Source organism: Bombus huntii, chromosome 13, assembly GCF_024542735.1.
Source record: "Bombus huntii isolate Logan2020A chromosome 13, iyBomHunt1.1, whole genome shotgun sequence".
In the NCBI taxonomy this organism is placed as follows: domain Eukaryota; kingdom Metazoa; phylum Arthropoda; class Insecta; order Hymenoptera; family Apidae; genus Bombus; species Bombus huntii.
This window is the reverse complement of record NC_066250.1, coordinates 3,884,254-3,898,305: the sequence shown is the minus strand read 5'-3', so window position 1 is coordinate 3,898,305 and position 14,052 is coordinate 3,884,254. Positions and strand designations below refer to the sequence as shown.

The following is a 14,052-nucleotide window of genomic DNA, read 5'->3' as shown; positions in this document are numbered from 1 at the left end:
GCAGACGTCGAAAATTCGCTACCTTCCGAGGAGTAATACATCAAGTTACTTTGAAAAGAACAAGAGCGGATCTTCCATCGGTGATAAGTATCAAATAGTGAAAAAAGTACTAAAAAATTACCGTTATCCGACACGAAAGTTCAGGATATTAAGTTACTGCTCTAAGCTCGCAGAGATACGTTCGTGAGAAACTTGCAGTTTTGATTGGAAGGCTCCGGAGTGATCGAAGGACGAAAGAAAATCCTTCGCCGACGATAAGCACAAGAGAAATAAAAAAGATAATAAAAAAGGTTTTATTACAGGATACAGAAGATCCAAGTGCTCGTTTCCTGTTCCAAGCTCGGATGCTTTACGATGTACACGTGGGGATTAGCCATTTCGATGAGAGATCCAAAGTAATGGAATCACGAAAGACGGTCTTTCATCGATGATACATATCAAATGCCAAGAAGTAATAGAAAAAATACTGTTACCTAAAGTTCAGGGAATATTAGGTTTCTGTCTGACTGATTCTTACTTTTTCGTTAAAATTACGAATTTGTAATCCCGATCGGAGATCCAGAATGATCAAGGAACGAAAGAAAATTCGTCGTCGATGATACGCATCAACGAAAATGAAAAGGACGATAAAAAGGATCTTTGATAGGATACAAAAGACCAAAGTACTCGTTTCCTCTTCCAAGGTTCGATGCTTCACGATGCACGCGTGAAAGATTAGCAATTTCGATTCAGGAGCCAAAGTGGTGAAAGAATGGAAGCAGATCTATCGTCGATAATACACATGGGAAAATGAAAAAGGTGGCAAAAGATTACTATTGCAGGATACCTAAAAGCGTGCAAAGTACTTGGCTCCTGTTCCAAGTCTATAGCTTTGAGAGGCACGCTTGAAAAACTTGCAATTTCGACTCGAGACTCAAAGTGATCCTGCGCGAAACTTTGACTGCGCGATCAAAGCGGCGGAGGCCAAGGGTTTTGGCTTGGTCATTGGTCGAGGGCAAGCCGTTCGAACGTCGAAGACCTTCGCCAAAGCAGCGAGGAAGGGATTGGCGTTACAGAATAAAAGGCTCGGGTCGTGCGAGCTACGAAGCATGTATTATAGTTAGCGACACGGGAGGCTGAGGGAAAGGGCGATGCGCTTCTGGTGCAGCACGGTGTGAATGCACTGGCTGGTCCAGCTGAGAAAACACCGGCTTGTTGGCGCCAGTATTATCCAGCGCGTAGTAAACAAGCTGCTCAGAATTATTCGGCCAAACTTATACTTTCGCGACTCGCTTCGTACTTTCTCATCGTCGAATATAACCAACGCGATCCGCTCTTAATTACCTCGACCTTCGCGCGTTTCCAATAAACATCGCCGATCCTGGGAATTCGTCGAAGAATAGGTCGTTTAAGAAACAATGGAAAAAAAAGGGAGAAAGTCGAGGAGGAAACGCACAAGAGCGAACCTTTTGGAAACACAATAGCAACTAGGTTGCAAAATCCTTGCGTGGAATCTGAACTTCGAGAATTGCGCGAGATTTGCAGCCGCGTTGTGGAAGATTTTACGCTCTCTGAGCATCGAACTGGGACCAAAGTTTCCAATATTTTTCACTCTTTCTAATAGGAATTCTAATAGGAAAATTTATTAACTCGACAACCGGGGACTGTGCGAGACGGTGGACTAGCAAACAAGCAGCGATTATTAGTAACTAAACGACTATCAATTATCGCCATCCGTGTGACAGTTAGCATAGGCAGAACTCGAGAAGCTTGGAACGTAGCAAAGCGCAGCTATCGCGTTCTTAAACGCACGATGTACAAATACAAGCAACGAGCCATAGAATTTATCGAGAAAAGAAATGAAAGAACGAAGATTATACGATCGGTGTTTTGGCGTAAAAGGTAAGAACGTAAAAATGTGCACGACTTGTACGTAAAATAAGCGGAAAGAACTGGTTCGTCATCGCTGTTGGTTTATTGCATGTATCGCATTTCGATATGCATTTTGTCGTCGATAAACTGTCATTCATTTGTCGACGCTTTATGATCCGATAAAGTTTTTTTAGAAAGTCAAGTTTGGTTCAATGAACACTACAAAGCACATCGTGCTTTATGCTCGATCGAATTGGCTGGCAGAGACCAGGCGAAGTATATGCGAAGTGCGTATTAACTTTTACACGTACCGGACAACGAACCGTGAAATTTATGGTTGAAACGCGTGCGTAAACGCATTAACAGAATTACACGGCACCCAGGGCTGCCTACTAATTATATTAACGAAGACGATTATCTTTTATACTAATTTGGCGGATATCAAATTCTCCCTTTGACGCGCAGATTCCCTTTTTATCGGAATAGAAACCAACTGTTGCAATCGTTTCGATGACACCGATGCACACTCTGTATGGGTTCAATTTTTTATTGATTGAAATTTTATAAGTGAATTTAACAAATTATCTATGGACGTGAAGTCTGTAACTTGTAGCTCATCGACTCGTTGATATTATCGATCGATTCGATTTTCTGATATTAAAAATTCAGCAAATCTCGAGGACAGAGAAACGATCGTTCTCCATATCGTTCATTCCAAATTCTTCGTAATTCTATGATCGTCAAGAGGTTGAACGTTGCAGAAATACACTTCAACTCCGACAAAGTAGAGAGCACATAGTGGAAAATAAATCGAGTCTACGTTGTTGCCGAAATAATTGGTTACAATCAGCGACATCCGGCTAGCCAGGGAGCAAATAAAATGCGAAATTACAGGTTCCCGGCTATGATAATCCATCGTAATGCGTGACAGTAAAATTTGTTACGTCTGCGACGTCATTACGCCTTATTGCTGGTGAGCTGCGGCTCTCGTCAGCGGCGTCGAATTAGAAAGCGTGCTTTTATAGACGAAATCGGTAGCAGCGTGTGCATCGTTATCGTTTCATTAACAAAATATCAACGTTCTTTTATCTCTTAGGGGCAATAAATGTCTCGCGATTCAACGAGCGTTCAACGTGTGCTGGAAACGAATGCAAAGGAAAAGCCGAGAAATTAGCAGCTGGCAACGGGCATTAAAAATGCAAAAGATTCGTGCCAGCTAGCTCGCTGTTATATTTCCCGTTTGCAAACTACCAACTGAAACGCAGCAAACGACACAAAGGCGAGCCGTATACTCGCGTTTCCCTTTCATTTATGCACCGCGAGCCGGAAGAAGCTTTTCGCGAAATCTACCGGCAGGCGAAAAGGATTTTTGCGAAACTAGCCGGACAAGTAATTAGAATCGAGGAAAAGAAACCGAACGAATTACTTTCCACCGCTTCCTTGCTCCTTTCTAACTCCTTTAATCGTATCGTATCGCGCTATATTTGTTTTTTTTTATCTCTGCAAACTTCTTTCTCAGCGACCTTGCACTGTATTTTTATCGGTGGCATTTCTTAGCGTCCTTGCTTTATTTCATTTAACTTATTAAGCGAGTTGAATATCCTGTTCCATGCAAAGATAATCGCACGCACAATCGTACAAAGAAGCGAAGAAGGAAAAGAGAAATAATAACAATACGAAGAAGAGAAAGGTAATAGAAGGAGGATGAATAAAAGCAACAAGATAGGTGGTCGATTTAGCGCAAGGAAAGCTAAGCATCCGTTACCCAGTAGTTCAAAATCGAGGTTTTTAATGTATTTACATTTCATATGTAAAAAGGTCAATATGGTCAATCTGTTGTTGTTATCGCCGCTGGAATTGCGTTCGAAATAATTGATTTTAAGGAAATATTCAGGAAAGAGTAAGCGAATAGATAAATTATAATCATAGAGGATAAACAACGATATCGAAATTGATTCGATTTGACGTGTGTCAGCTGTTTTGGAATGTAGAAAGACAATGTAACTTGAGCAAAACGTGATAACTGAATCGACGAATCGTTTCGAACGAGGACAAAGGCGTTGCGAAAATCGCCGGAGAATCTCGCAACGCGAGTCCAAGGCGTAGCAATACGAGCTTATCACCGGCCAACCGGATGCATAATGCGCAAGTAAAGCCACGTTTTCCTTCCCTAATCGCTCGTGTTTACACGCTCGATGAAGGAAATCATTGATGAGGACGAGGCCGTCTTCTGTTGCCACCGGTCCGTTACCAATTAGCTCGTTAACATGCCTCACAATGCGCTAAGGCCGCGCCTCTGCACACGCACATCCCGACCAATAAACCATCTCTAAATCCGATTCCATCTAAGCTCTGGAAAACAACATTCCTCTACCTCTAGCAAGCCGAGAGTTACCTTCTTAACCCTACTGCGCTATTTCCATTCACATTTTTCTCTATTTTCCAACCAATCGTATTCTTGTATGGTTGAAAAATGTCTTACGTTTGAAGATAAAACGGAGAAATCGTTATCGGTCGGTATATTCTGTAGGATGAGATATAAGAAGGATATGAGTGGTAGGCATCGTTAAAAAATTGTAACGAAAAAACGATATACATAATGAATATGCGTTGCTACGATACAAAGTACAAATAGATCAGGAATATTGAAATCTAGCAGCAGTTAGAATTTATTATAATATTTGTACGGTTGCAACTTCAACGACCAATGGACGAGAACTTGTACGAGCGATAAATTCAATTTTTTCGCTGTTGCCGATCATATGCGAGCGGTGAATATTTTGAAACGGAATTGTAGTCGAAGTTGTAGAAGCATATATTACGATACCTTCTAGCTACAACTACTAGATTTAAAAATATTCTTGATCTATTCGTACTTTGTACCGCAATAACGCACATTAGCATTACAACGTTACATTTCGTGTATCGTTGTATCGTTCTGACTCTTTTCACAATGCCTTCAATGACACATGTTTACACGACGTTTTCCTCTTGTATACTAACGGAATATACTAACGATGTTTAACCTGATGCGTAAAGATCCGTTGAAACCGTTAAAAATTGACGAACACGAAACTGAAGGTGACACGTAAAACGATTTTCGAATTATTTTGGTCAATACAAGTAGTTAATGAAACGACGAACAATAAAGTTCGATTCACATTCGAACAAATAAGTTTCCCAAGGATAACGGATTTTGCGAGCGTTCAATTTCGGAGACTCGTTCCCACACAAGTCGGAAACAGGAATATCATCGAGGTAGCAGACAGCGACGATAAACAGGATATTCTCTTTTACGGTCGCAAGTATTTTCTCGGCTCACTCGAAGCGAATCCCGAACACGTATGTACCGTACAATCAGTCGCAAAGACTGAAAAGGCTAACGATTGCGGACCGCCTCGCCAGGCAATCCTATAAATCTTCCTACGTCACGCGTCGTCGAACTCACCTCGTCGAGGTAGATTCGAGAGAACTGGAAACGATGATTTTCTTATTTCCACGCTGTATTCAGCCACCGGAAGATACCGCGTAGGAAGTCGGAGGTGTCTGCTGACCGCAAGGAAAAGGAACATTCAGCGAAATCGTAGCGGATTGCGTTTGAACGTCTTTTACCTTCAACCACTTTATTTTTATAAATCAGCGAGAAATCAAATGCAAAATTGGTGCACGGAGAGAAGAAGCGGATCGATCACCATGCACAACGAATTGAGCGAATCGTTGGCTAAAATAGAAAATCGTATGCAGAACCAGAAATGACTTAACTCAAGGACAAACGAAACATCTCTAAAGTGGAATATTTATGAGTTAAACGATCCTCCATCCTTTCGTCGGACGGATAATTTCTCAGGCAGAACTCAGCTGTTTATCCAACAACGGATCACTGTCATCGTGACAAAACCTTTCTGTCGTCCCTTCGTCCTTCGAGAAAAGGGTCGTCGGTTGCTGCGTCTAGACGCGGCCCGCTCACCCCTCTGATTTCGGAGGAATTACCAGCACGGAGGTTGAAGAACCCTGGCGGCATCGAAAAAAGCCAAACGGAGACAAAGAGCTGCTGATTACGCATGTGAAAATGGAGAGGAGTCGGTCTGCGATTAATCGGAAAGCCTCTGCAAGCAAATCTTCTGTATTATTTATATACTCTTCCTTTCGGATTTATCAGGGACCGATGTATAACGCTGTTTGTACCCTCGATTGGGAAAAAAGTTCAATCGCTATCGTTAAGATTAACGTATCGCTATACATGTAATGTACGTATCTCTTTTAGCGACTCGTTAAAAAATGCAATCCTTTATTGCAATCGCGTGTGAGTTTATTTCTATAAGCCGCTTGTTGAACGTTTTTTATTTGGAAAACTCGATAAGAGAAAGCTTGTACAATCCAAAGATCAGTTTCTTTTTCAACCGACGGAGTAGAGGAAGATTTCGCAAGGGTTAATAAACCAAAGAGTAACATGATCGCGTAATAAATAACAGGCAAGGTCGATGGTAAAACAGTGGCAAATTTCGGCTCGCTATTTATCACGTACGTTTCGATTGTTCGTTATGCGAGTTACGGACTGAGAAAAATAAACTTGAAGATTGATCGTACAACGAGAATAACGAGAACTGACCTCGTTCCTTAAATTCTGCTATTATTTTTACACGAGTTTGATACCCTCTTTGATTGGGCTTGTTCTCGATTCTACGTCTCTACAGAGCTACTTTTTATTCCCTACACGATTTCACGGTCATTACGCAAAGCTCGAAACCAGTTATCGCCTTTTCCCATTCGATAGTATAAATTACGAGCGCTACTTCGACCGCGTTCGTGCTTCTTCTTTTTACTCGACGATAAATTCCTGCTTCGCGGGAACTATTGTGCAATGCAGCCAATTTAGCAGATTCTTTCCCTTAACGATACTACGCTGTTTATCGCGACGATATACAACACGCAAGGAGTCGGCTCGGTCTTTAAAAATTCGAAATCACGCGGTTCACGAGAAACGAATCGTGACGATAAGTATGTAAATGCAATAGAAATGTCTCGTTCGCGCGTTAAAGAAGAACGTGATTGGTTTGTCGCGAGATCTACGGTAATAAACAGAAATTTTTCCAACGATCGAAATGCGAAAGTAGAAAGACAAATATCTCCTATACTACTATTTTCTACATATTCAAACAGAAGAAACGTGTACTAAGTTCTTCTCGTTTTACGATGTTCTTATATTCTTACTCTCCTTTTCTTATATCTACGTGCAAACTGTACGAATGCTTTTGCCATTCGCGGTATACATATTCCTCGTGAGATTTCGCGAAGAACATTCGAAGAACGAGAGAGAAAGGGCCAAGGAACATACGGAATTAATTCTACCTTTCAGCTTGACACAGTTGCGTAACAACGACGACGACGACAACGATGACCAACGACGAATTCGCTTCTTTTTCGTAGCCTTCGAAAGACAATGGGGACGGTTTTCGTTTTCTTCTTTTTTTGTTCACAATGAAACCGGGCAAAGTCGCTGGCAGTTTCGGCCGTTGCGCAAATGTAACCCTTTTCATGGGGAATAATGGAGAAACGCGAACTGTCAACAAGGAGTCGTGCGTTTCCATTGATTGCCTGCCGGAGCAGGCGAACAGCGCCGACCCTAAAAGACGTACTAACCGTTCAAGAAATCTCGAACTTGCTGCACCGGCCAGACTGCACCTTGTTTTCTTTCGTCACGTGCAGCAAAGAGATACAAGCCCGTGGCTGCGGACGTGACACAACAACAAATTTAAAGGGACTACAAAAATCTCGAATGGTACGAGCCGTTTCGAACGCATCTGCCCATCCCTGCGATCCCCCTATGCCGGCAATTAAACTTGGAGCGCCGATTTCTGCACGAATTTTACTACCCATAACACCGTTCGTAACCATCTCAATGATACAACTTTTATATCCTGTGTCGCTGACTAGCACCGTAAAAGATAAAGTTTCTTTGTTACTATCGATACATATGTATGACGCATTATTGGAGCAACGAGCATTGCCTTGATCATATTTGGTATAGAAATTAATTCAGCATTTTTATGTAAATTTATCATTTGCTTATCGACGTTGCTGCAATCGCACCGAATCAATTTCTACGTCCGATACAATCGATACGACGCTTCTTCACCGTATCGGTATAGTATGTGTCGATAACGTTGAGCATTTCTTATTCAACTTTTATGGTAACAGCGAAGTAGCTTGTCGGTTTGTTGAATAAAAAATTGTAAAAGTTGTATCGAGGTATATCTTTTCACAACTTGCACTGTCCTTTCAGAACAATTTCTCATCGTTTATACGCAGATTAAGATTGAGTTTAGTCTACCAGCAAAGTCAATACATAAATGGTAAATTTAGGTAGAAATTACGGTCGTCGTTTGAAATTGTTTAAAAAGTGGCCGAATAACAGTTGAGCGATAGTGTTCTTCGAGCTTACCGAGAAGCTACTACGATGTTTCTTCTTATTTCGTTCGACGCCAGGGAGGATATTATGGTAATATCAAACGTTGAAAGCCAAGGAACTGGCTTCAGACGTAGAGCTCGGAGAAACAGATACTGCTCTTAGCATAATCTTCTTAATCTCGCAGACCGAGCTCTTCTACGAAGAAGTACGTGCAGCGAACGAAGTTGAAAAGGGCCATTCTTGCGCGTATCGCCAGCTCCGCTTTATCGAATATCGCGGTAAATTTAATTCCGTTCCATTTTCGGTCGTGACATGTACAGCCCGTGTAACTTAATTATACTAATTTGCTTCTTGTCGCTGCGCAAACAACCATACCTTCTCCTTGCTCGCCATAGAACGACGGACGTGACACGAAGGTAATTAAGCGGACGACAAAAATCGGGATTTTGCCGCTCGAAAGCACCGATTCGCTTGCTTTGATGGCATTTACGGTCTAACGACACCCACGACTGATCTTGCTTTTACGTTATGGCTACTTCCATCGATGAGACTTTAAACTTAAACAGCAATCAATGACCCGATCAAATCGTACACACTTGGAATCTATTTTTACGACCTCATTCAGATTAATTCAAGCAGCTCGTGATCTCTCTATTTACTTGGCTATGGACTACGCATATTTATACAAAGTCGTATTTTTATGAATATACATCATTAAAAAATGGCGTTTAGATAACAATTTCCATGTTTTATATTTCCCATTTGTCTTACATTTAAAACAATCGTTTATCGGCTAGAAAAACGTTCCGTTTTTTTAAATGGCTGATTAATCCGATATAACTGATATCAATTATCTAAATACTAATAATCAATAACAGTTGTCGTGATTATTTCAACACGATCAACAAATCAGAGAATGATGGTTCGAGATAAGAAACTGTCCTTGCTCGGATAACGCGATTTATACCCTGCTGCAAAATTTACGTATTGTTGTTCGTCGATACGCGTGATGAAACTTCAAGCTTCGAGAGATATGTTTCTTTCAGTCAGAGGATGTATAACTGCTCTTGGAAATCTTAATCTCATTTCGCAATACCAAATTTCTCTGCGCGAAGGAAACCTTCACAAACAATATTTCCTTTTTCGTTCGGCACAACGACCAGATGTTTAATAATCCTCTCGTTATGCAGTTTATAGCCCACACGGTGCGTACGTGTATCGTGTGGGTTTTCAGAGCGGACCTAATATCAAACGATCGAAAGATATCCGCCAACTGACAATGAGTTTCGTCCATTAAGATATTATATTCCGCCTCTGCGAGAAAATCGTCGTTCGTGTAATTACTTCGCATTTGTCACGAATATTTGCCTGATTCTGAATCACTCCACGGAGCAAGCAATTTCAAACGTCAAATAATGAATCATCGTGCAAAGTATCGACAATTTCGCTCCTCTAGTAACTACAGCCCTACACTGAATTTCCTTTTGAGTCACAAAGCAATCCTAAGAAGTGCAGACGTTAATGATGAATCATATTCCTGTTGAGTTCTATCGTCCTTTCTCAAATTTCCCAAATTTGAAGAAAATATTACGATGTACGATTTGAGCGTACGTTTTAAAAAGTTCAAAATTTTTTCGTTCGCTAAAACAAGGGAAAAACGAAGACGTAAATATTTAAGGATGTCAATAGCAGATACCTAGGTACCTAAGGCAACAAGAACTTTATTATTCTTTCTAGTAATTACCTCGACTTCTCGTATTCTCTCGTCGACTCATAAATAATTCTCACGACAGAATGAGCAATAACTGGCCGTCAAAAGTGCATCTAAACGCCGTTAAAAGCGTCAAAACTGCATCTTCTTTTCAGTAATTGCCCCCTGACAATAAGTTATATTCCCTTTGGAGCTATAAATAAGTGCTAGGAAGTGCAATATTGACGGCAGAGCGATAACAGGCAAAGAAAACGCAATCTTCATCCACGAGATATTATTACAGAGAAGACCGGCCTTCGTTCGCCACAATTGCAAACAGTGGAAAGGTTCAGATACCAGCAGAACAAAGTACAATGCACTCGGGAATACTTGCTCGAAAGTCTGCGTCACACGAGGGATGAATCCATAAGACTCGCTCGAGAAGGAGCCTTCTCGTGTCTGTTCAGTCTGAAAGGTAGCTTGTCGATGATGGAAAAAAATTAAGCAAACCCAACGAAAGATAATTGGTTGTGCAACGTGAAAATTTCATCCGCGAAATGTCAGGTAATGACAAATTGAGAATCACATTGCAGCTTGGCTAATGGCACAGTGGTTTAGCCTTAGTACACCTTGCGAATGACTTTCTATTTCCAGAAGCGTTAGAGGGTCTCGCGTGTACAGCTGTTGCACATACGGAGTCATGTATATTAAACAGCCATGAGTGAAATCCACGCTGGAAAAGCAAACCATACGCGTCGCCGATGACTCTGAACTGACACGAAAACTGCGCACTTTGAATACGTACAACGATGATCCACATTCGGAAGTAGCTGTACGAAGATAGCAGAGTGAAAGAAAAAAACACGACGGAGCACGTGTGTTTCGGTGATTTTCTTAAACTCGATCTCACTTCGTGGTTCAAACGTCGCTTCGTGTAACTTAAGGAAGAGAAACGTACGTACAGGGCGTTTCAAGTAGCACGCGAAGATTTAATTTTAAAGAACGTTGTTAGAAACTACAAAAAGCCGGGTCGAGTTACAGGAGGAACGTGTGTTTGCTAGGGCATCGAGAGACAGTGGTCTGGTAAGGAAAAACCAGTGTCTAAACTAAGACGTCCACCAGCGATTCGAGCATCCACCACCTTAACAGCACGCTTCTATTTCTATTTCCAGAGACACACAGTGGACATCGGAGACTCGCGCCACTCGAATCAGGACGTCTTCGTCAAACGTCTCAAAACTTTGTTTGAAAGCGGACAAGAATATACGCGGTGTTCCTCGAAAGCCACTACTACAGTTCTACTACACAGTTGGCGGATTGAATCCCGGATTCTCAACCTGTTTTGAATCTTGAATCGGCAATTTAAAAAAGATTAGGAGGAAGCAGTCGGTAAAAGGATCGGTTAAATGAAGAGAAAACAATCACGAGCAAAGGTCTCGTTGACGTAAGCGGTTAATCGTTTTCCAGCCAACGGGATGATGCAAACGCAGTCACCCCTCTTTCCTTCGGGTAGAATGGAAATCATGAAAAATCGTAGAACCGAGCTGACGTAATGGAACAGCGAGAGTAGACACCGAGAGAAACTTCAAGTTTCCGTTCGTACTAGATTTCCGTTTATATAATGTAGCCAGTTGCGATCAAATACACAGACGACTGTTCCATTGCTTTTCCAGATCCAACCTCAATTTTCAATCTACAGAAACAGCAGCTTCTACTGCAGAAATCTTAGTGTCTCCAATTAGTCATCATTCACACGATATCTTCGCGAGGTTTATCGACGAAATTGCGTGACTCGTTTAAGATTTCGTGAACAGGCATCGTGAAGAATATTCTCAGAACAAGAGTCTGAGAACAGAGTCGAGAATAGTCGAAGTCGCGGCAGTTCGCGTCTCAACTTTGAAGCAATTCAAAGTTTTTAGTGACTAGGAAGTCTCTAGGGAGACCGAACGATCATTTTGAATATGATTTGAAGTTTAGAATTCTTGAAAGTCTCGATAAGGGTGGAATCTTCGATCTGGAGTCGTAGAAAATTTCGATGCACGCGTTCTGTGCATTTTCTCGGTTTTAAATTTCTCATAGACGCATAAAAATCACGATGGATCTTACTCGAACTCCTTCAAACCCTTCGTTCCTCGAACTATTCAATTTCTCGTAATCGAAAGAATCTGATAAAAGACAAAGCAGGTTAGAACCGGCGAATGGAAACGAACGTGTCAATAAAATTCAACGTCGTTCTACTCTTTGTTAATGTACGTGTGTAGGCGATTATGAAAGTGGCCGGAGTCGAGAATCGAAAATAAATTAAATTTATCGCCTATTTTGCGTTGCATTTATTTACATTACAATTATTCGAAAGTATTTTCGCAACGTAGTAGAAATTGAAGCGTCGTATCGAGCTGGTTATTGCGTCGTTAGACAGAATTCAGTTGATGCGTCAAACGCGGAACTTTAAATATCTCGAAACGAAAAATATATGACTTAGGCAGCTTTCATAATCACTGGCGCGCGCACGAGGCTTAATATTAATTTCTTTTAACATACAACTAGGGTCGTAACTCAACGTTCATCGTTTTATCGGGATAATGCAGGATCAAGCTAAATATGTAATCTGGCTTCTAATTAGACAAAATTCCATAACGATCTATCAAGAACGTCGAGCTTCGAATTTTCAAACGAATCTTTTTTAAAACGTCGATCGTCGAACACACTACGAATTTCTCAAATAATCCGATACTTTTATCAACCATTTTATTTATATAAATTCGAAGTGCCATCGTCCAAGTCACGAGCACAGAGATCGCGCATTCTATACTCGGAGTTACAGGTCCCGTGCTAACTGGAAGAAGAAACGGCAGCGGTAGGAACTAGGTTCGAGTAAAAAAGGCGAGGTGAAAGAGCGGTCCTCTGGATATCATGTCAAGGCTAATGTTTATCGATCGAATAGTAGATACACGCGTCGACTGCTTATCGAACTCTGCTCACACACCGTTTGTCCTGTATCCTTTTTCCTTGCCCAGGTTGGGCTGGTCGAGGCCTTTTCTCGTTTACCAGTGTCGGTCCAAAGACAAACATTTCCACTGTCAACCGTGTGGAACGATGTTTTGCAACCGTGTATGCTTTTGTTTCGTCGAAAATCAGCCGCTGCGGTTAACGGTGAAATGCATGTAATTTATTCGTTCTGAAGCGAGGCCGCACTCGCGGAAAACACTTGCAAAAAGATTGCGTAAACAAATTCGTTCTGTGGTAATCCGCGGTCATTACATCTTTCTTTCTCTTTCTTAAAAATAAAACACAACGAAACCAGGTGTCTATATGTTCGTAATAAACGACGCGGGATCGACACGATTTTACGGATTCCTGATTTATAGCTATCGGATTCCTGTTATACGCGCGCGTACGAGTGATCGCGGTTTGTGGCTGGTATTTAAAAGCGAATATCTTTGTGATTTTACGATGTTTTTATCTGCTGACTTCTTTACTTAACTTAACAAAGATTTTCGATCAAATCCGGACTTCGATGACAAAAGAAAAGGCTGCAGAAATAGATTCGAAGGCAAGAAGGACGTTAATTGATAATAAATTTTAAATCAAATTTCAATTTCATTAAGACAGAGAAAAGAGAGAATGCAAAGGATACCGATAGAAGAGAAGATAGGAATTTTTACTTGATAATATTAAATATAGTTAAATTTATGTTTCCATTTTTTTCCATTTACTTGATGAAAAACGAGAAAAGAGAAAGAATATGGAGCAACAAATGTAATTATAGTCAGAATTCAACTGCAACATCGAAATCTAGATAGGTACCATAGAGGCCCCAGCTAGGTACGCTACTGCCAGTGCTGGGGGCTCGTATCAACGACGAGGTCAGCTGAGCGTAGCGTCGAGCCCTCAGCTGGGAGCAAAAGATGGCGTCGAACAGCTGATCGGCTGTCTGTACATGCGCAGTAGCGTGCCTGACTAGCAGACGCCGCGCGAGTGCAGGCGAGCGCACGTGTCACATATCGAAAGTCTATTTCCAGGTTAGAACGAAAATGGCTTGCCGTTTCTCGTGCCATATGGCTCGATTCGCGACTGCTTCCCACCAAGGGAACAAAGACTG

General features: G+C 41.4%; 1 protein-coding gene across 1 annotated transcript in view; it reads right to left on the bottom strand.

The window, feature by feature from the left end:
- The window catches only part of LOC126872708 (protein FAM214A), a 43,884-nt gene that overhangs the window by 13,642 nt on the left and 16,190 nt on the right, over positions 1–14,052 (bottom strand). The gene's annotated exons all lie outside the window — the stretch shown is intronic.